At 41.5% G+C, this 24,409-nt stretch overlaps 1 pseudogene; it reads left to right on the top strand.

The window, feature by feature from the left end:
* Positions 1-24,409, top strand: part of LOC110578777 — a 141,768-nt pseudogene extending 117,359 nt beyond the window's left edge.

The following is a 24,409-nucleotide window of genomic DNA, read 5'->3' as shown; positions in this document are numbered from 1 at the left end:
TCGGGATTTGTAGGCCTTATCCCTGGCAGATGAATGCTCATGTATTTAGGAGCATGGGAGACAGGGAGGGAAAGCAAATGTGGCAGAATCTTAACTGGTGAATCTGGATAAAGGGTGTACTGGTGCTTGTCTTTTCATAAAACTCTTGTGTAATTTACAATTTTCAAAATTAATTTTTAAAAACTGTCATGAATTAAGCTCAAGGTCTATTCATGTACTTCCAGCATTCTACCCATTGGTTCGGTCCAGTTAGGTGGACAGCACGCATTTCTCTCGCTTCCTCCTTTCTTGTCCTTCGTAGAAAGTTAAAGTAAGGCAATGTCTATGTTGTTGAGATTATTCTAAATATAATCTTTATGTAAAAATTCATAGCTTTGTTTTCTTACTAACTCTTCATCAGAAATTTCCCATGGTTTGGAATATCAATTTATTTCTTTGCCAAAGTTAAGCCTTATTATTTTGATGTTACTTGGTCATCATCATGTCTGTCGAAGTGATTGTTTTCTTTACAAAAGCATCAAATCTTGAAGTCCTTCACTAAATATGGCTAGCTGACTTTTAGTTAGTAAACGTAAAGTGAAAAATGTGTCCACAGACTACTTGAAGTGTTCATGCAAGAGGCCTAGAGACTAGAGTACTGTCCAAATTCTTTTATTTTATTGCAATATTGTGGCATTAACTACAGTATCAGTAAATTAAAATATTTAAAAATTAGGAACTTAGTATTTAGTCCCGAGACTGGGTTGGTATAGTGGTAGTTACACTGAGGGAACACCTGATAAGCGTCCTACTGTAAGATTGACCATACACTTTCATACAAACCAAGCCAAAGGTTGTTAAACCCTAGCAGGAGGACATTGTATGAAAATGCAATGCTAACAGCTCAGGGCACATCCTTTGTTCCACCCCAGCTGTATCTCAGCTGAGAAACCTACAGAGGAATCAGATAGCCATGGAAATGAGATCAAGTGCACAATAGCTGTGAAGATAAGAAAAGTTCAGAGGAGGCAGACATCAGAGAAAAGGAGTGATGATTCTTCTTCTGGTATTTTCTAGCTTTGGAGAGACGGGAGAGATGACTATAGGGGAGGCTGCTTATAGGTTCAAACAGAAATTCACTATAGGAAGACAGTCTTTAGTAACCTCAAGTGATTCAGGAGATGCTAACAATGGGAGAGTTTTCAAGTTTTCATCTGGTTTAAATTTAATGACTTTATTTTTTTAAAAGGTGCTTACTTGCAAGGGCACCTGGGTGGCTCAGTCCGTTAAGTGTCCAACTCTTGATTTCGGCTCAGGTCATGATCTCAGGGTCGTGGGACTGAGCCTCAGGGTCGTGGGATTGAGGCCCGTGTAGGGCTTTGCTCTGCACTCAGTGCAGAGTCTCACTGAGATTCTCTCTCCTTCTCCCTCTGTCCCTCCCCTCACTCGTCTATGCACACGCATGCACTCTCTCTAATAAATAGAACAAAAGTCAAACGGAAGAGCAAGATAAGCTGTGAAAAGTCAGTTTCTTTTCTTCTTCCACCTGCCCAACTACACAGTACTTCCCAGAGGAATGCCTGCATCTAAGTGGTAGAAAGATAAAAGTATGTATACATTTTTGTGAGTCCTTATCAAAGTTGAAGAAATTGTCCATATAAATCCTGTCCCTCTTCTTCTCCCTAAGACTCCCTCTCCCTCCCTAGGACTCTCTCCTGAAGGCCACTTCTTCCTCCCCTTCCCCACTCCCAACACCTGCTCTAGACAGTGTATCTTACCCAAAGAGAAGTGCTCCCGGCTCTCCAGTGTACTAGAGCCAAGAATAATATTGACGTGGGGCACCTGGGTGGCTCAGTCAATTAAACATCTGCCTTCTGCCTTCTGCCTTCAGCTCAGGTCATGAAGCCAGGGTCCTGGGATTGAGCACCACATTGGGCTCCTGCTCAGCAGGGAGTCTGCTTCTCCCTCTGCCTTGGCTCATGTGCTCTCTCTCCCAAATAAATAAATAAAATATTTTTTTTTAAATGTTGAGGTCCACTGAGTTAAATTCACCAAGGTGCCATTGTTTGTCGAAGTAAGAAAGGGGTTATGAATAATGTACACAACACATAATGACATACAAAATTACTCATTTCTTCATCTGGGCCCAAATCAACTTGTTCATGTAAAGAGAATAAGACTGAGGGCGGGCGCCTGGGTGGCTCAGTTGGTTGAGCGACTGCCTTCGGCTCAGGTCATGATCCTGGAGTCCCGGGATCGAGTCCCGCATCGACTCAGCAGGGAGTCTGCTTCTCCCTCTCCCACTCCCCGTTTGTGTTCCCTCTCTCGCTGTGTCTTTCTCTGTCAAATAAATAAATAAAATCTTTAAAAAAAAAAAAAGAGAATAAGACTGAAAACTGTAAACCCTATAAAAAGGCCTGGAAGAGCTGAGAACAGTTACTCTCTTGTTAAGAGCCTCCCGAATGCTTGGGCCATCAAAAAGCAAGTATTCTTGATATTTTCCCCATTCCTTGTTCTGTATGCATCTGCTGTTGCCATTCACAAATGTTAGTTGGATGTTGCTAATCCATATCTATGTTTTAAAATTGCAACCCGATAGGGTGGAGGCTCAGCAGCATGGGTGATTAAAGAATTCACCCGAGGCGGAACAAAAGAGATAGAAGTTTATTGAATATCTTGCAAAGGAGCTGTGGGAAGGACAGCAAACGAGAGATTGTCTGCCACAAGCAGTGGTGGGGGGCTGCAGTTAAGGGGGAAGGTGAGGAGGTATGAGAACCTATGGCATTTTCCTTTTTTGGTAGCTGTGCCTGGCTGTAGGTAACCCATTGGCCAGCTACAGTTTATGGCTGTTTTGACCTGGGTCGCCTAAGGGGTCTATGTGCATTCCGCCCAGGGTCACTGGGGCCTTCCACCTTACTCAGGTGTCCATTGCTCAAGCTGGTGGCCTTAAAGGAACCTCTATGTTAACAAGCAAACCTCTTGTTATTGGAACATCTTTGGTACAAATGGATAATCAAAATTGTCCAGCTCTTTCTGTACCACCATACAGTGCACATAAATGTCCTGGCTGATGCTCTCAGGAGCGCCAAGAATGCCAGAAAGGTTCGTATTAGGTCGTGCTCCAAAGTCACCGTCCAGATTTCAGCTGTGATCATGAAGCATGGTTCCATGGGCGAATTTGAAATCACTGATGATCACAGAGCTGGGAAAATTGCTGTGAACATCACAGGCAGGCTAAACAAGTGTGGAAGGATCAGCCCGAGGTTGGATGTGCAACCAAAAATTCTAGAAAAATGGCAGAATAACCTGTTCCTGTCCCATTACTTTGGTTTCATGTACCGAGCATCTCAGCTAATATCATGGACTGTGAAGAATACAAAAATACGCAGGAGGGAAAATCCTGGGATTCTTTTTCTAGGGATGTGAAAATACATATGTGAAAATAAAATGCTTCCATGGAAAAGAAGCAAAATTGTTCAGTATAAACAACACCTCCCACCCTGATCACCACACTTGCTCACAGCACATCTTTTACAAAAATGCCTGTGCAAAGAGAAGTCAACCAAGCTGCCATATTCCAGGCACTTGGGCAAAATGTTTTGAGGAATATAGAAAATAATATTTTCCCAGGCTCATACTCCCCTTGACATTAAAAACTTTCAATATTTCAAGGAAATTATATCTCATCTCTTCCTCATCTATTTTCCCCCTGAAATCCATTGTCTTATTAAACTGCAATGCCCAGTGGATCTTCATTAGTGTTCTAAGGCTGCATGGTCCACTAAGATAGACACTAGTTTATCTTATACGTGGCTATTTAAATGTAAACTAAAGTTATTTATTTATTATTTGTTAAATAATAAATAGTTAAAATAATAAATAATTAAAATCAATTACGTGGCTATTTAAATTTAAATTAATTAAAATTTCAGAATATTTAAAATTCCGTTCCTCCATCATGCTGGGCAGATTAAAAGTGCAGAAGCCATATGTGTCCAGTGGCTGCATATTCCACAACACAGATGTCCATCATCGCGGAAGGCACTATGAAACAGCACTACTCAAAAGGCACTCTTTATTTTTCCTTCTTCTTTTAATCAGGAAGTTACAGCTTGGCCTAAACTAAGTGAATTTTCAAAAAAGCTAGAGGTTACCAGCTAGTTTAAACTGCATATTCAGTCCCAAAATCTAAAGGAACATAATTCCAAACATCAGTTACCAAAGCAAATGAAAAAAATAAACCAACACATGACTTATCCATCCTTTTCTGCTGGTTGAACACCAAGTCATTTTTTTTTAAGATTCAGATGTCCTAGGGGCACCTGGCTGGCTCAGTCAGTAAAGCATGCAACTCTTGATCTCAGGGCTGTGAGTTCAAGCCCCACCTTGGGTGTAGAAATGACTTAAAAATAAAACCTTAAAAAAAAAAAAAAATTCATCTGCCCTAGAAAGGCTTTCCTGACTCAGTTCAATCCCCCGGGATCTTCAAGGAAATGACCACTATCTCTCTCACTGATTCCTGTATATGGGTCCAGCAAGGATCCCAAATTTAAAAAAGAAAAATTTATTCTACGTAACTGTCTCTACCTTTGTTTCTAAGATCTTTAAAAACAGGCACCTGATCCCATTGGTCATTATAACCCCAGCCCACATTACCCAGTAGGGGCATAATAAAAAAAGTAAACCAAAAACTGACTACATTGGTGCCTGGGTGGCACAGCTGGTTAACCGTCTGTCTGACTCTTGGTGTCAGCTCAGGTCATGATCTCAGGGTCATGAGATTGAGCCCCACATGGGGCTCTGCAATCAGCATGGAATCTGCTTCAGGTTCTCTTTCCCTCTCCCTCTGCCCCTCCTGCTCTTGCTCTCTTTCTCTCTCCACAGTAGATAAATATTTTTTTAAAGAATAAATAATGAATAAATAAATAAAATTTATAAACTGACTACATCAGTTACTGAGCACCTGTGTGTGCCAGATTCCAGAGCCCTGCCTCGTTACAGTAATCCAGTCCCACTCTCCACAAGCTCATTATCGGGCATTGATTTCCTTAATCTGATTTAAAGTGTTATATGAACCCATTTAGCCAGACTCTGCTCTGCCAGAGGAAGAAAGAGCATTCCAAAAATTAAAGTTGTTAAAATTAATAAGTCCAAAAATAACCAAAGTCTGACAAACTGTCACGGCCAAGAGGAGCCTTAGAGACATGACAACTAAGTATAACGTGGAATCCTGGAACAGAATAACAGAATAAGGATGTCAAATAAAAAATAAGGAAATCTGAATGAAGTACTGAATTTAGTGAATGATAATGTATCGATACCAATTCACTCACTGTGACAAATGGACACTAACGGTAAGATGTTGACATGGGGGAAGTTGGTTATGGGGTATATATGAACCCTCTGTGCTATGTTCACAACACTGCTGTAAACCTAAATACCATTTCATTCTCACAAGGAAATATTCTGACACAGATTGAGGTTAATCCATAAAATTCATAGAGTTGGACGTTACCTCTAACAAGCTCTTGTGCTGGGGCGCCTGGGAGGCTCAGTCGTTAAGCGTCTGCCTTCAGCTCAGGTCATGAGCCCAGGGTCCTGGGATCGCGCCCCGCATTGGGCTCCCTGCTCAGTGGGCAGCCTGCTTCTTTCTCCCTCTCCCTCTCCCTCTCCCTCTGTGTGGGCTCTCTTTTTTTTTTTCTCTCTCTCTCTCTCTCCCCCCGCCCCTCAAATAAATAAATCAATCTAAAAAAAAATTTTTTTAAATGGTCTTTGCTCTCTGAAAGGAAATTATTTTCTTGGTTTTCTTTTTTAACATTTTCTCTTTTTCAACAATTTACAAGAGGTACGGAAAATTCAATATATGAAAATATGAGGAGTGTTGAAGTAAGTCACGAATGGACAGAATTACAGTAAAGTTGGTGGAGTTGGTGAGGTCTTGGCATCGTCTGGGTCATGCTTCTTACACTTGAAGGTGCGAGCAAGTCCCCTGAGAAGCTTGGGAAAAGTCCACTGTGATCCAGTGGGGCTGGGGTGGAGCCTGAGAGTCTAACAAGCTGCCTGGTAATGCTGCTGCCGCTGGTTCTCAGACCACGGATCAAGGCAAAGAGGAATTTTCAAGCCAGACTCCCACCTTCATCCGCAGGCTGGGACTTGCTTTCCCGACACACTGTCCACTGTCTGCCCCTGGGAACCCATGCCAGCTTATTGGTTGGTTCCCCCTCCCCCAGGGTACAAAGCTGAACACGCCTTGCCACACATTTGTGCGCACGCACACACATGCAGACACGCACACACATTTTCCTTTCGCTGTTTTCTTGCCTGGTGCACCCTCAACATGAATCTGTGTTAGGTACCAGTGCTGGAATGACAACCATCAAAGAGACCTTCCACAAAAAGCCCACCATCTAGCAAGAGATCCGTTGTTTAAATGTCCAGTTGCAATACAGTCTGCTAAGTAACGCAATCGATAAGCAGGTGTGCTAGAAGAAAATGTAAAAAAAAAAAAAAAAAAATGGCCCTTACATTTAGGAGACAGACTGCTCATCTATGCCAGACATCACTGGCACTATTCATGGTGCTGATAGTTGGGTAGCAAGCACATCTAGAATTACCTTGTATTGCCCAAGTCACGTGTGTATAATGAATGTTACACAGTATACCATGCTGGTCTACTTTAATTGAATTCAGTAAAGATATGAATACTTTGTTTGGCTGGCATATATTAAATTATTATACAAACGGGGGACAATGTCCCTTCTCAAGGGACATTTGTGGGTCAGAGAGGTCCCCAAAGAAATTGGCATCAAAGCTGAGACTCCATTAGCAGACGCCTGGGTGGCTCAGTCAATTAAGACACTGCCTTAAGCCTGGGTCATGATCCCTGGGTCCTGGGATCGAGTCCCACATCGGGCTCCTTGCTCAGCAGGGAGCCTGCTTCTCCCTCTCCTCCCCACTCGTGCTCTCTCTCACACACAAATAAATAAATAAAATATTTTTTTAAAAAAAGCTGAGACTCCATTAGTTGGGAAGCCCCCTGACCTTGGCCACTGGAGGAAGAGCACTATGAGGAAAAGGATCGGCTACTGTCACGTCTGGAGTCAGACATGGGGCGACCTGCAGGAACACGTGTATTTCAGTGCTGCTGGGACATATAGTCTGACGGGAGGGTGAGTCAGTGGCCAGGCCTCAAAGCAGAGAGGACAAAACCCCAGGTCTTATCCCATCTGTCCCACATTTTTACTGATCAGCTCAGTTTATAGTTATTTCTTCTTCCACTAAATTCTATCACATCAATGAACTTTACTGTTCATCATATGTTACCTTGATTCAGGGACTTGTGCAAATGTCTCCTTTAGATGAAAACCCCTTAGAAAAAAGGACAACTGGATCTTTCTTTGTAACATTGTCACACTGTCTTTCATGGATGTGGTGCTCAGTTAATATTTCTTGGACGAATCAGTAAGACAATTAGAGAGGCAATATTTTCACAATTAAACCAGGCCATGCTCACAATATTCACCTGTTGCTCTGAGCATCTGAAATCAGACTAAGTTGATCTTGTCTTTTATTCTTTAAAACATCTCACACTTATTTCCAATGCTCAGCACAGCCTGAACATGTATTGATTGATTTTCTCAAATCCTTTCTGTGTTTTCAATAACACTGCTTTAAGGGGCGCCTGGGTGGCTCAGTCGTTCAGCGTCTGCCTTCAGCTGAGGTCATGGTCCCAGGGTCCTGGGATCGAGCCCCACATCGGGCTCCCTGCTCAGCGGGAAGCCTGCTTCTCCCTCTCCCACTGCCCCTGCTTGTGTTTCCTCTCTCACTGTGCCTCTCTCTGTCGAATAAATAAAATCTTTAAAAAAAAAATTTTTTTTTCAAATAATAAAAAAACAATACTGCTTTAAGCAGTAGGTCTTTCAAGTGCATAGTTACTTCCTGTTCCGACACGTGATCTCTTGATGAGTTCTACCAGAGCATTCCGGGCAGGTTCCTATCCTTCCAGGTTGCAATGTTGTCTAAATTGCATCTTCCAGCCTGGGCCTCACCCAGCAGGGTAAGAGCACCTGGCGGGCCCAGAGAAGGTTACACGTTCCCATTGCTCCCCTTCCCTCTCCTGCAGGCTTGCCCCAGCCTCTCTCCTTCATGCCTGCTCCATGAAAGGGCAGCAGAATTTATTTGCCCACCTTCCTCTTCCTGCTCCCCACAACCTTTGAAAGCTCTACACTGTGACCCCAGATGATCTGTCTCTGGGTCAGCCAAATCCCAGCTCCTAGTAGAACCAGCTTCCAGTGGAACTGTGTAAAGGAATCTCAAAACCCTTCATCAGGGTCCTATTGTTCACAACTGTTCTATTAACAGGATATTTTGAAACCAAATGTGTCGCGCTGTTTTTGTAAGTGGTGCTAACTATGTACCATATGCTGTTTTAAGCACTTCTGAAATGGAACTAATTAATCTTCCCTAAAGAACTTGCTCTTTGGGGTGCCTGGGTGGCTCAGTCGGTTAAGCATCCAGCTCTTGATTTCTGCTCAGGTCATGATCTCAGGGTTGTGGAATCAAGCCCCACTTTGGGCTCCGTGCTCAGCAGGGAGTCTGCTTGAGATTCTGACTCTCCCTCTCCCTCTGCTCCTCCCCACCCTGTGCACTCTCTCACACTCTCACGTGTGCTCTCTTTCTCTACAAAATAAATAAATATATCTTTAAAAAAAAAAAGAATATGCTGTTCTTACACTCCTCTCCTTTTTACAGGGAAGGAAATAAAATCACAGAGCTGGATCTAGTTTTGAACCACCGACTATACTACCTCTTGCTTTTGCTTACAAAGTTTTTTATTTCAAAAAATGGCTTTTATAAACATTCATCTCCTCTCTTTCCTAAAATCCTGCCAAAATGACAGTAGAGGAATTATAAAATTATAAAAAGAAGGAAGAGGAGACAACAGCAGTTAAGAAATGTCAGCCAATTGTGCAGATACAATGAGGAGAAGGTGTGGTAACTGACTTAGCAGGCCAGTTCATCCTGGGGAACTCCTCATGGAAGGCAAGGAGAAGGTGCCATTCAAAACAGGAAACTGTATGAAATTCTGGACGCAGAACACCCAGACCCTAGGTCTGCCTCACATCACCCCACAACAGGTAGCTCCTTCCCACTCTCCCCTCCAAAACCAGAGCCAGGGGCGGGCAGGACTAGGCTGTACCCACATGGGGTGCCTGGTGCAGGTCCACATGTGGGCCTTTGGGTTCTAGCCTTCTGCTCCGCTCACAGATACCAGCAGCCATGCTTATGGCCACCTCTCCCTCCACCCCCTCATCAAGTAGAGATTAGAGTATAATAATTATTCTCCAGTGAAATTCCAAGAGAACATATGTCCAGATAGTGACATTTGGGAGTACACAAATGAAAGGATTGCCCCCTATTTCTTAGCAGTGTAGCTCATCAGGCTACAAGCCCTTACAATATAGCAGGGCTTCCCACCAGCTCTTAGCTATGAAGGGACAGCTGAAGATCACCATACATTTGAAGAAATCCTTGTACATGGAAATGACAACAGCAGTTAGAAATTTGAAAGAAGGCCCACCTGGGTGGCTCAGTCAGTTAAGCATCTGCCTTCGGCTCAGGTCATGATCCAAGGGTCCTAGGATTGAGCCCCGCATCAGGCTCTCTGTTCAGCAGGGAACCTGCTTCTCCCTCTCCCTCTGCCTGCTCCTCTACCTACTTGTGATCTCTCTCTCTCTGTGTCAAATAAATAAATAAATAAAATCTTTTTTAAAAATCTGAAATAAAACAGATGGCACACCCAAATCTGGAAATTTAAGGATAATTTAATGGAGGGACAGCTGACAAAAATAAGCAGTGCTCAGGGTGGATAAATATGAAGGATGGGCTGCCCAAATCTGGAGAATGTAATTGTACAGAGAGTCTATTCACCCAGAACTGTGGCCTTTGGTAGGAGAATCTTGGAGGGTTTGGGGAGTGGTTGCTTGGGGGAGCCAATACTCCAAATTCATTCTCTTCTGTCCAGCTTTCCCATAGGCCAAGCCCATACAGAATCTAAAGGGCACAGGAGCCTGTTGATACAGCCTCTATGGCAAAAAGCAGAGGGATGGATTTGAGTGACCTTGAGTATAGCTTGGTGGGGCCAAGGGAAAATATTTGTCACCAAGATGGAAACAAAGAGAAGAGAGAGAGGAGAATAGGAAAGAAGCAAAGACAATGCAGAGAATAGAAGTCATAATATCCTCAAAGGAAGAAAAGAATATATATATACACACACATATATTTAAGATTTATTTCTTTATTTCAGAGAAAGAGAGAGCACAAGGAGGGGGAAAGGCAGAGGGAGAGAGGAAGCAGACTCCCTGCTGATCAGGGAGCCTGATGGATGTGGGGCTCAATCCCACAACTCTAAGGTCATAACCCAGAACTGAAACCAAGAGTTGAACACAATGGACTGAGCCAACCAGTGTCCCAAGATTATATATTAAGAAGAGAATATATATCTTAAAAGATTAAAGAAGAAAGAGACCATGGATAGCACAATATTAGAACTGAAATTTTAAAAATCCAATGGAATGTTGGAAGTTAAAATCAAATAAATATCCAGAAAGTAGAATAAGAATGAGAACATATAGAAAGTAGGAAATAAATAAGATAATTAGTGGATCGGGGCACCTGGGTGGCACAGCTGGCTAAGTAACCAACTCTTGATTTTGGCTCAGGTCATGATCTCAGGGTCCTGGGATTGAACCCCATGTCAGGCTCCCTGATCAATGGGGATTCTGCTTCAGGATTCTCTCCTTCTCCCGTCTCCCTTCGGCTTGCTCACATTCTTTCTCTCTCTTTAAAATAAATAAATAGATCTTTTAAAAAAAAAGAATTAATGGATCAATCCAGATGTTATAACTTAAAATCTGATAAGTTGTACTCCAGAAAAAAAAACAAAAACAGAGAAAAAGGGGTAATCAAAAAAATAATGCCAGAATAATTTCTTTAATGAGTTAGTAGCTTGAAAGGGCCCACCACATACCCACCACAATTAATTTTTTAAATTCATGCAAAGGCATATCATTGAAAATTTTGTTCCTTAAATGTAAAGGGAAGACAGAGAGGTAAACCCAGTAACAATTCAAGGAAAAGGAATGTGAATGTCATCAGATTCTCAACAACAAAGCTGGGTGTTACACAACGTCAAAATTCCAATAGGTTGCACCTGGGTGGTTCAGATGGTTAAGCGTCTGCCTTCAGCTCAGGTCATGATCCTAGGGTCCTGGGATTGAGCCCTGCATCGGGCTTCCTGCTCAGTGCAGAGCCTGCTTCTCCCTCTCCCTCTGCCATTCCCTCCACTTGTACTCTCTGGCTCTATCTGTCTGTCAGATATATAACATAAAAATCTTTTTAAAAAAAATTCCATTGGAACTCTATAATCAGCCAAATTATAAATCAAATGTGAAGATAGAATAAAAACCTTTGCAGACATGCAAAGACCACAAAAATAGAGCTCTCAGAAAACCTAGATGACCTTGAGTCTGGTGATGACTCTTCAGATACAAGACCAAAGGCACAATCCATGAAAGAAATAATGGATAAGCTGGGCTTCATTAAAATTCTAAACATCTGCCGTGCCAAAAGCAATGTCAATAGATGAAGAGACAACTCAAAGACTCGGAGAAAGTAATTGCAAAAGACACATATAATAAAGAACTACTACTCAAAACACACAAGAAACTCCTAAAACTCAACAATAAAAAACAATTTGATTTAAAAAATGGGCCAAATAATCCTTATATCAGACAAATTAGATTTTAAACCAAAGACTATAATAAGAGATGAGGAAGGACACTACATCATAATTAAAGGGTCTATCCAACAAGAAGATCTAACAATTGTAAATATCTATGCCCCTAACATGAGAGCAGCCAATTATATAAGCCAATTAATAACAAAATCAAAGAAACACATCGACAATAATACAATAATAGTAGGGGACTTTAACAACCCCTCACTGAAATGGACAGATCATCTAAGCAAAAAATCAACAAGGAAATAAAGGCTTTAAATGACACACTGGACCAAATGGACTTCACAGATATATTCAGAACATTCCATCCAAAAGCAACAGAATACATGTTCTTCTCTAGTGCCCATGGAACATTCTCCAGAATAGATCACATCCTAGGTCATAAATCAGGTCTCAACTGGTACCAAAAGATTGGGATCATTCCGTGCATATTTTTGGACCACAGTGCTTTGAAACTAGAATTCAATCACAAGAGGAAAGGTGGAAAGAACTCAAATACATGGAGGCTAAAGAGCATCCTACTAAAGAATGAATGGGTCAACCAGGAAATTAAAGAAGAATTTAAAAAGTGCATGGAAACAAATGAAAATGAAAACACAACAGTTCAAAATCTTAGGGATGCAGCAAAGGCGGTCCTAAGAGGAAAGTACAGAGCAATACAAGCCTTTCTCAAGAAACAAGAAAGGTGTCAAATACACAACATAACCCTACACCTAAAGGAGCTGGAGAAAGAACAGCAAATAAAGCCCAAACCCAGCAGAAGAAGAGAAATAATAAAGATCAGAGCAGAAATCAATGAAATAGAAACCAAAAGAACAGTAGAACAGGTCAATGAAAGTAGGAGCTGGTTCTTTGAAAGAATTAATAAGATTGATAACCCCCTGGCCAGATTTATCCAAAAGAAAAGAGAAATGCCCCAAATAAATAAAATCATGAATGAAAGAGGAGAGATCACAACCAACACCAAAGAAATACAAACAATTATAAGAACATATTATGAGCAACTACATGCCAGCAAATTAGACAATCTGAAAGAAATGGATGCATTCGTAGAGATGTATAAAGTACCAAAACTGAACCAGGAAGAAACAGAAAGCCTGAACAGACTCATAACCACTAAGGAAATTGAGCAGTAATCAAAAATCTCCCAAAACCAAGAGCCAGGGCCAGATGGCTTTAAAGATGGCTTTAAAGAAGAATTAATACCTATTCTTCTGAAGCTGTTTCAAAGAATAGAAATGGAAGGAAAACTTCCAAACTCATTTTATGAGGCCAGCATTACCTTGATCCCAAAACCAGACAAAGACCCCATTAAAAAGGAGAACTACAGACCAATATCCCTGATGAACATGGATGCAAAAATTCTCACCCAAATCCTAGCCAATAGGATCCAACAGTACATTAAAAGGATTATTCACCACAACCAGTGGGATTTATCCCTGGGCTGCAAGGTTGGTTCAACTTCCGCAAATCAATCAATGTGATACAATACATTAATAAAAGAAAGAACAAGAACCATATGATCCTCTCAATAGATGCAGAAAAAAGCATTTGACAAAGTACAGCATCCTTTCTTGATTAAAATGTTTCAGAGTGTAGGGATAGAGGGTACACACCTCAATATCATAAAAGCCATCTATGAAAAACCCACAGCAAATATCATAGTCAATGGGGAAAAACTGAGAGCTTTTCCCCTAAGGTCAGGAACATGACAGGCATGTCCACTCTCACCACTGCTGCTCAACGTAGTACTAGAAGTCCTAGCCTCAGCAATAAGACAACAAAAAGAAATAAAATGCATCCGAATCAGCAAAGAAGAAGTTAAACTCTCACTTTTTGCCAATGATATGATATTTTATGTGGAAAACCTAAAAGACTCCACCCCAAAACTGCTAGAACTCATGCAGGAATTCAGTAAAGTGGCCGGATATAAAATCAATGCACAGAAATCAGTTGCATTTCTATACACCAACAACAAGACAGAAGAAAGAGAAATTAAGAAGTTGATCCCATTTACAATTGCACCCAAAACCATAAGATACCTAGGAATAAATCTAACCAAAGAGGCAAAGAATCTGTACTCAGAAAACTATAGAATACTCATGAAAGAAATTGAGGAAGACACAAAGAAATGGAAAAACATTCCATGCCCATGGATTGGAAGAACAAATATTGTGAAAATGTCAATGCTACCTAGAGCAATCTACACATTTAATGCAATCCTTATCAAAATACTATCAACTTTTTTCAAAGAAATGGAACAAATAATCCTAAAGTTTGTATGGAACCAGAAAAAGACCCCGAATAGCCAGAGGAATGTTGAAAAAGAAAAGCAAAGCCGGTGGCATCCCAATTCCGGACTTCAAGCTCTATTACAAAGCTGTCATCATGAAGACAGTATGGTACTGGCACAAAAACAGACACATAGATCAATGGAACAGAATAGAGAGCCCAGAAATGGACCCTCAACTCTATGGTCTTCGACAAAGCAAGAAAGACTGTCCAATGGAAAAAAGACAGTTTCTTCAACAAATGGTGTTGGGAAAATTGGACAGCCACATGCAGAAGAATGAAACTGGACCATTTCCTTACACCACACACAAAAATAGACTCAAAATGGTTGAAAGATCTAAATGTGAGACAGGAATCCATCAAAATCCTTGAGGAGAACACAGGCAGCAATCTCTTTGACCTCAGCCGTACCAACTTCTTCCTAGACACATCGCCAAAGGCAAGGGAAGCAAGGGCAAAAATGAACTATTGGAACTTCATCAAGATAAAAAGCTTTTGCACACAAAGGAAACAGTCAACAAAACCAAAAGACAACCGACAGAATGGGAGAAGATATTTGCAAATGACATATCAGATAAAGGGCTAGTATCCAAAATCTATAAAGAACTTATCAAACTCAACACCCAAAGAACAAAGAATCCAATCAAGAAATGGGCAGAAGACATGAACAGACATTTCTGCAAAGAAGACATCCACATGGCCAACAGACACATGAAAAAGTGCTCAACATCACTCGGTGTCAGGGAAATACAAATCAAAACCACAATGAGATACCATCTCACACCAGTCAGAATGGCTACAATGAACAAGTCAGGAAATGACCGATACTGGTGGGGATGCGGAGAAAGGGGAACCCTCCTACACTGTTGGTGGGAATGCAAGCTGGTGCAGCCACTCTGGAAAACAGTATGGAAGTTCCTCAAAAAATTGAAAATAGAGCTACCCTACGACCCAGCAATTGCACTACTGGGTATTTACCCCAAAGATACAAATGTAGTGATCTGAAGGGGCACCTGCACCCCAATGTTTATAGCAGCAATGTCCACAATAGCCAAACTACGGAAAGAGCCTAGATGTCCATCGACAGAAGAATGGATAAAGATGTGGTATACATAAAAAGTGGAATTTTTTATGTATGAGCCATCAAAAAAATTAAAAATAAGTCAATCAGAGAAAGACAATTATCATATGATCTCACTGATAGGAATTTCAGAAACAAGACAGAGGATCATAGGGGAAGGGAGGGAAAAATGAAACAAGACGAAACCAGAGGGAGAGACAAATCATAAGAGACTTTTAATCTCAGGAAACAAACTGAGGGTCACTGGAGGGGAGGGGGGTGGGAGGAATGGGGTGGCTGGGTGATGGACATTGGGGAGGGTATGTGCTATGGTGAGCACTGTGATTGTGTAAGACTGATGAATCACAGACCTGTACAAATAATACATTACATGTTAATAAAAAAAAATTTTTTTTAAATGGGCCAAAGATCCGATTAGACACCTCACCAAAGAAGATGGCAAATAAGCATAGAAAATTTGCTCCACATCATATGTCATCAGGGAAATGCAGGCTAAATGAGATGCCACAACACAACCTATCAGAATGACTAAAATTCAGAACACTGATGAGGATGTGGAGCAATGGGAATTCTCATCCATTGTTGGTGGGAATGCAAAATAGTACAGTCACTTTGGAAGATTTCTCACAAAAATCTGGCAGTTTGACAATTTCTTACTAAACTAAACATACTGTTTGCATATTATCCAGCAATCGTGCTCCTTGATATTTACCCAAAGGAGTTGAAAACATCTGTCCATGAACGTGGATATTTGTAGCAGCTGTATTCATAATTGCCAAAACTTGGCAGCAACCAAGATGTCCTTCAGTAGGTGAATGGATAAACAAATGGTGGTACATCCAGACAGTGGAATATTAGTCAGAACTAAAAAGAAATGAGCTATCAAGCCATGAAAAGACATAGAAGAAGCTTAAGTGCAAATTACTAAGTGAAATAAACCTATCTGAAAAGATTGCATACTGTATGATTCCAACTATATGACATCTTTAAAAAGGCAAAAGTATGAGGACAGTAAAAGGATCACCGTTGCTAGAGGTTTGAGGTGGATGGGAAGGGATGAATAGGTAGAGCACAGAGAATTTTTAGGACAGTGAAAGTGCTCCATATGATATTATTTTTTTAAAAGATTTTATTTATTTATTTATTTGAGAGAGAGAGAGAGAGAGCACATGAGAGGGGGGAGGGTTAGAGGGAGAAGCAGACTCCCTGCAGAGCAGGATGCGGGACTCGATCCTGGGACTCCAGGATCATGACCTGAGCCAAAGGCAGTCACTTAACCAAATGAGCCACCCAGGTGCCCACTCCATATGATATTATAATGACACATACATGTCATAATATGTTATTCCCAACCCATAGAATGCATAACACCAAGAGTAAACCCTAATATAACCTATGGACTTTGGGTAATTATAATGGGCCAATGTGGGTTCATCAGCTGCAACAAATTTACCACTTTGGTGATAGAGATGGATAATGGAGAGGCTATGCATGTGTGGGGGTGGGGAAATACAAGAAATCTCAGTCCTTTCTCCTCAGTTTTGCTATAAACTTAAAACTGCTCTAAAAAATAGTCTTAATACAAAAGAGAGAGTTCTCATATATACCTTCTTAGGTTGCTACTGGATGGTGTGCCTCAGTAAACAAGGGAATGAACAAGAAAAAAAGGAACATGGGATCCTACCGTAATATAAACTTATGCGGAAAACGGATTCATCAAAAAATAACATAAAAGCACGTTATTTAGAAATTTGGAGTTTCTAATTAAAAAAAATATATCTGGAAGAGTTGAAAGAAGTGGTCTCTGAGGAGTGGAACTGGGACCACAATTTTTCAATATAACCCTCCAGGCACCATTTTAAAGCCTACTGTAGATATTTACTTTCATAAAAATTAAAATCAATAGTTGATGTTTTCTTTACCACCTTACCTATTTCTTCTATATTACCCCACTCAGAATGCCTCAGGAACACTTCCCATCCCTCCTAGAGGATTGCCATCCGGTCATTTGTTCATCAAGCTATTTCCAAATATTTTCTATCTGCCATATACTGTATTTGGGCAAAAGTATATATAAGGATGTTAGAAAATTCTGGCCCATGAAGAATTTCCCATATGATTAAGAGATGAGAAATGAATGATTAAATCATAATAAGAGAGACATACTCAGTTAGATGGCACAAATTATAACTGCTACAGCAGGTAAGATATAAATCTGTGAACCGAGGCAATAAAGAAAAGCTTCAGGATAAACTGGGATCTGCAGTGGGTATTGGCATGTGGTTATGATTTGGTGAGAGAAAAACGAGTAAATATTCAAGACTAAGCTAATAGCCAAGCAAAGATGAAATCAAGAATGACTCAAAGAACTGTGAGCAAATGATGATGGAGATAAATCATAAGAAGTGAGTTTAGAGGGGCACCTGGGTGGCTCAGTAGGTTAAGCGTCTGCCTTCGGCTCAGGTCATGATCTCAGGGTAGTGGGATCGAGCCCCATGTCAGGCTCCCTGCTCAACAGAGAGCCTGCTTCTCCCTCCTCCTCCGCCTGCTCATCCTATCTCTCTCATACTCTCTCAAATAAATAAATAAAATCTTAAAAAAAGAAGAAGAAGAAGAAGAAGAAGAAGAAGTGAGTTTAGAAAGATGAGCCAGAACTAAACAGACAGGAGTCAGTGAACACAGGACTTCTCTTAGTGGGTAACAAGGACCCACACCCTCAAAGGATTTTGACCCTAGTAAAATTACAGCAGTGTTTTGGGCAGACTGATCCAGGAGCTAAGCTCAAAATGGTCAGAGGGAGCAGAAAATCTTGAGGCATGCTCTCTTGAAATCACTGAAGCATAAAGTTCTAAGCGTCTGGACCAGGTGAGTTACTGGACCTCACCTACAGGAGAAAAGCCCTTCAATGTGCTCATTCATTCTCACGACAAACATTTATGGGGCTCAGCATGTCAGGTGGTGCACTAGCTATCGGTGCCCTGTAGATGAGTCACTGAATGTGGAGTGTAGCCTTGGGTAAGGGAGCTCCTCCCAACAGCAGGCAAATCCCAGAAAGGGACACCCAGCTGAGTGCTGTCCTCTGTCAGCGCTCCAGGAAGACAGACTTGAAGGGAAAATCTGGGCAGCACCTACCTCATCCACTACAAATGTCACCAGTTGTGAGATGGTTTCTGATATCAGACATGCTAGGATAGGAAAAAGTGTACCTCTTCAAGTCAGTTAAACACAGTATATGTGTAATCGATTCCTTTTCTGCTTACATCATTTTGAGTCAGTTTGGTGACTTGCAACAAAGAATCCTCATGGTACAGCAGAGAAAGAGGTCACAAGAAAAATGATACACCTAGTTGTGGGTTTTTTTTTTAACATTTTAATTAGTTTAAGTGTACAGTTCAGTAGTGCTAAGTATGTTCCCTTGTTGTGCAACCATCACCACCATCCATCACCAGAACATTCTCATCTTGCAAAACTGAAACTCTGTACCATTAAACAATAACTTCCCATTTCCCCCTTCCTTCAGCCCCTGGCAGCCACCATTCTACTTGTTTTCTCTATGGATTCGACTACTCTAAGTTCCTCATATAAGTAGAATCATGCTGAACTTGTCTTTTTACAACCAGCTTATTTCACTTAGCATAATGTTCTCAAGTTTCATCCATGTTGGAGCATGTGACAGGATTTCCTTCCTTGTTAAGGTTGAATAATATTCCATTGTATGGATGTATCACATTTTGTTTATCCATTCATCCACCAAAGGATATTTGGGTTGCTTCCACCTCTCAGTTATTGTGAATAGTGTTGCTATGAACACTGGTGTGCAAATATGGTCTTTGAGACCATACTTTGTATTCTTTCGGATATACACCCAGAAATAAGATTGCTAAATCAAATGGTAGCTCTTTTTTAATCTTTCGAGGAACTGCCACCCTGTTTTCCATAGTGGTGGCACCATTTTACAATCTCACCAACAGTGCATAAAGGTTCCAATTTATCCACATCCTCTCCAATGCTTGTTATTTTCTGTATGTTTTTTTTTAATAGAAGTCATCCTAATTAGTATGGGGTGATATCTCATCATAGTTTTTATTTGCATTTCTCTAATGATTAATGATGTTGAGTATCATTTTATATGTTTGCTGGCCATTTGTATATTCTTTGAAGAAATATCTATTCAAGTTCTTTGCCCATTTTTTGATGGGCTATTTGATTTTTTGGTTGCTGGGTTGTAAGAGTTCTTTATATGTTCTCAATATTAACCCCTTATCAGATATATGATTTCCAAATTGTATTGTAAATTTTTCAACTTCATACTTTCTTGCTGCCTCAATGTGATAAGGCTGGTCCCTGCCACAAGTTACTTTCTTGTCCTCCCCTAACTGTGACCTAATGATCTTAAATGCACCAGTGAAATCCCCTCATGCCTTTTGTTTGTGTACTCCATCTTGACCCCCAGTAAAGGCACTTAGCGTCCCTCAGCCCCCCATCTACTAGGTTGAACTGGCTCCCTTAACACTCCCCCCATGCGGCCTTGCATGGCATGCCTCCTGTTTCTAGGACCTGTGAATATATAAATTTTATTTTCCTGCACCTCTCCTGTGATCCTTTTAGTGGTTGAACCTGGATGACCATCTCAGGAAAGAATACAAAACACATTACTTCCTTCCGTTCCACAGGCAGTCTTTCACTCTGCTAATAGTGTTCTTTGACACCCAAAAGTAAGTTTGGCATAGTCCTATTTGTCTAGTTTTGCTTTTGTTGCCTGTATTTTCATTGTCATAGCTAAGAAATCATTGCCAAATGTAATGTCATGAAGACTTTCCCCTATGTTTTCTTCTAGGAGTTTTATATTTTGGGGTCTTACATTTAGGTTTTTAATCTATTTTTGAGATAACTTTTTCATATAATGTAAGAAAAGGACCCAACTGCATTTTTTCACAAGTGGATATCTAGTTTTCCCAACACTATTTATTGAAGAAACTGCCCATTGAATGATCTTGGCACCCTTGTCAAAGATCATTTGAGCATATATGCAAATGTTTATTACTGGGTTGTCTATTCTATTCCATTGGTCTATGTGTCTTTATGCCATACTGTACCATACTGTGCTTTGATTTTATACTGTGTTTTGAAATCAGAAAGTGTTAGTCTCCCAACTTTGATCTTCTTTTTCAAAATTGTTTTGGGTGTTCAGGGTCCCCTGAGATTCCATATGAATTTTAGAATTTTTTTTCTATTTCTGCAAAAAAAAAAATGTCATTGGGATTTCAATACTATACCTACTTTTGAGCACATTGTGCTTGTGGTTTCTGTGAGGTGTCCACGTCCAGTAGGCAATTGATTTAGGACTCAGAAGGCACTAAGGATGGAATCAGTCATCTTACGTAGCATCCCTACTTTTCCAAGAAGCTTTAAATGATTGTCGCCTTCCAAAATAACAGCAGGAAAAATAAATCCCAAAGGAAAAGAAACATCTGTATTGTTGACATTTTTCTTGCATTTCTCTTCATCCATAGAGTCTATACTCAGCATTTTAAAAGTAAGATCACTTGGCTTGATTCTCCTCAAAGAGAAAAGATAAGGTTTTTCCTAAATTTGAGGGAAATCACATTCTATGAGAAAGGGAGGAGGCAGCTAACAATCATCCTTCTCCTTCTCTCTCACCTGAGTGCAGCAACCCAGCACCCACACAGAGTTTGGTGAGGTGGCTCAGAGCCCAGCAGCCAGCTTGCTGAGGCATTTCCTCAGTCCTACCTGAGCAGCACCATAGCCCCGCCACCAAAGCTCCTGCCCCGCCATTTTCAGGCGAGATAACAAAGACTCCGAACTAACCAGTGAAGTTCTCCACACTAGATACATTCAGGCTAGGATGCAAAATCCTAGGGCACACATCATAGACTTGTTCCCAACATATTCCGGGCAGGATTTTTTTATAGGACATATTTCCCAGTATTTCTAAACCATATACCAAGCACTACAAAGAAATCATTATGCCAGGTCTCTGTTCTTTTCTTTCCAAACTGTATGTCTCTCTAGAATACTAGATGGAGTAAAAAGATTTCAAGAGCTTTTTTTTTCAGGGCAGTATATTCATAAAGCTTACTTGCCATTGGTGATTAATTAATCCTCATTTTTACTCCATTTTCTATCAGCTTCCAGAGGGTGGTTAAGGGTTGGCTAAAATGTCTGCATCTCTACTCTTGCACTGGAATCAGCAAGAGTGCTTACTTAAATTCTTGGGGACCACTTCATACCTACTGAGGTCTCAGGATATGGACCAGGAATCTGTGCTATAAACAAACTCCCCAGGAGATTCTTATGCATGTGAACATTTGAGAAACACTGAACTATAGCAAATAAAAGTTTTACCCAAAGGAATTCAACTAAGAAAGTAATTATGATAATCATAGGATAATAATGATTCTTGCATAGTTTCCAGCATACAATCAGATATCTATTCACACAGTTGGGCATTTTACAAGTTTAGGGTATGCTGATTCTCCATTAGACTCTTATATCCTATTCCTGTTTAAATCTCTAAAAACGTGAGGCTTATTTTTTAAGAAATGCAATCATAAAGTAAGCCTTGAATTGTGTTACTTACTTTCTCTTTAAGATTGAATAAAATTCCCAACCCTATTTTATATCATGATTCTCACACTTGGGAAATCCTTTACACTAGCTGTTAAAATCATTAAGCCAATGTCCTCGATTTAATCTTTAAGGTTGACCAGCCAGCATTGAGTCACTGTAATCTTCTAGGTCAGACAGGAAAAGAATTGACGTCGTTACCAAATACCACTGCGTAAGCGTCTTTGAGAAAATGGCAGCCAAGTGTACACAGTTGGGTAATGAGATGTGATGGGCAACAGTCCCTGAGCAGGTGAGCTGGAAGGCCTGGCCTCTGGCATTCCATCCCTAATGATGCCCTTGTGTGAGCTGTCAAGGATCCATGACACACTTTCTCTGACATAACATATCTCAGGGAGTTATCAAGATGTTTCCTCTCTCCAGAAGATCAACCAGCCTATCAGGAATGATAATTTGGCACATGCTATGCTCAAGGGACAGATGCAATAAGGGATGTTTCATACAAAGGGGCTTCCACTGTGAGCCAGCAATGTTGATCTGCAGCTAAAAACAGAGATGCATAAAAATAAACCTTCAACCTCTCACCCTGAACAATGAAGATGTTTTCCAGAAAACTGCACAGAATCTAAACAGCCTCAGAGGTCACCAGTTCCTTTCTCCAGCTTTTACTTTTTAAAAAAGGAAAAATTAAAAAGAGGATCAGCTGACCTAGTTGGTTTATCTCACTAATCTGTAACACTGACTGCCCAAGAGACAAGTATAATACAAACATGGCCAAACAGTCTTGTTGGCTTATTTCTAGCTTTCAGAAACAAACAAAAAAGTTATAATTAGCTATAATTTAATATCCTAAATTATTATGAATACTTCCGTGTCAGAGGTTAATGTTAGTATTCAACTCCATTTTAAAGAGAGATGCCAAGATAACTCAGTTCCAACCACATATTCATTCTCTCTCTCCCTCTCTCTGTCTCTCCCAGCTGTCCCCAATTCAAGTCAAAGGGAGGGAAAACTGAGATGATTATCTGGGAATGAAGAGGGAGATGATCACATTAGTCTAAATGACCCAGGGCCTGTGCCCATGAATGCAAGCAAACCCAGGAACCAAGTGTAGCCAGAAGGGTCAAACACTGAAGACAAGGCACATTTCAGTTAATTCATGTCAAAATTAATTTTTTAAAAAATATTTTCCTCTTTTTTTAAGATTTTATTTATTTATTTGGGGTGGGGGGGACATAGAGGGAGAATGAGAGGGAGAAGCAGACTCCCAGTTGAGCAGAGAGCCTCATGTGGGGCTCGATCCCAGGACCCTGAGATCATGACCCCAGCCATAGGCAGATGCTTAACCAACTGAGCCACCCAGGTGCCCCCAAAATATTTCCCTCTTATCCCAAGGTTTTTGATCAGTAAGACAGAAAGATATGAACCGATGCTTATGCAGTGAATTATTTTACAAGGAGGGCTAAAGTTAAAAACAGAGTGTACTGCCCCCCCCCCCCCCCCCCCCCACAACCTGTAAGTCCCCAGTCAGGGAAGGAAGGGCAAGAGGTCAGGCATGGAATATCCAGAGCAATGGGGCCATTTGCTGATCCATGTTTGTATATAATGTCCCCATCACTACCATTTTCCTATCACTGTCCCCAGACCAAACCATTCTAATAAATGTCCCCAGTCCCTTCCAACTTCTAACATCCTTATTTAAATGTCTATGGTAGGAGGCAGCGGTGGATGCCTCCGAGCCATGGGTGGTCAGCAGGATTTGACCCTCTGGAGCAAGAACACCAAGCTATTTGGATCTGGGCTGCATTAGCAGACCTCTCAAGGGAAGTGTGACGGCCACTCAACAGCAGCAGCTTCTCAACTGAACCTGGACGCCCTCCGGGAAGTGCTGGAATGCCCCATCTGCGTGGAGTCCTTCACAGACGAGCGGCTGCAGCCCAAGCTCCAGCACGGTGACCATACCATCTGCCCAATGCCTGAAGAAGCTCCTGGCCAGCAGCATCAGTGGTCACTGCTGTCCCTTTTGCAGCAAGATTACCTGCACAACCTGCCTCACCCAGCTGACAGGCAACCTGACGGTGCTGAAGATCATTGACACGGGCGGGCTCCGTGAGGCTGGGGGGCTGCTCCTGTGCCAGTCCTGTGGGCGGCGGCTGCCCAGGCAATCCTGCAGGAGCTGCGCCGTGATGTCGTGTGAGCCCTGCCCAGAGGCAGACCCCCAGCCCCTTGGCCACTCCCTGTCCAAGACGCAGCTGAAGAGCGGCATCAGGACGCGGAGAGAAGTCGGCCAGTCTGCAGGAGCTTAAGGGGGGAGCTGCAGCAGTGCAAGGTGGCCTTGGAAGGGGTCTCCAAGGTCCTTCAGGCAAGGCATAAAGCAGTTCTCCAGGAGTACGCCTGAGGAATGCAGGGGCCAGGAAGAGCTGACTTGCTCTCGCAAGTTCTTCACCGGCTCTTTGGCTGAGGTTGAGAAGTCCAACAGTCAAGTGGTAGAGGAGCAGAGTTACCTGCTTACCATGGCAGAGGTGCAGGCTGTGTCTCACTGTGACTACTTCCTGGCCAAGATCAAGCAGGCTGATGTAGCGCTACTGGAGGAGACCGCTGATGAGGAGGAGCCCGAGCTCATGGCCAGCCTGCCCTGGGAGCTTACCCCACAGGCCAGTTTGCCGTAA

The sequence above is a fragment of the Neomonachus schauinslandi genome, chromosome 4 (genome assembly GCF_002201575.2).
Source record: "Neomonachus schauinslandi chromosome 4, ASM220157v2, whole genome shotgun sequence".
Lineage (NCBI taxonomy): Eukaryota > Metazoa > Chordata > Mammalia > Carnivora > Phocidae > Neomonachus > Neomonachus schauinslandi.
Note: the sequence above shows the minus strand (reverse complement) of the source record. Positions and strands in the feature narration are given on the sequence as shown.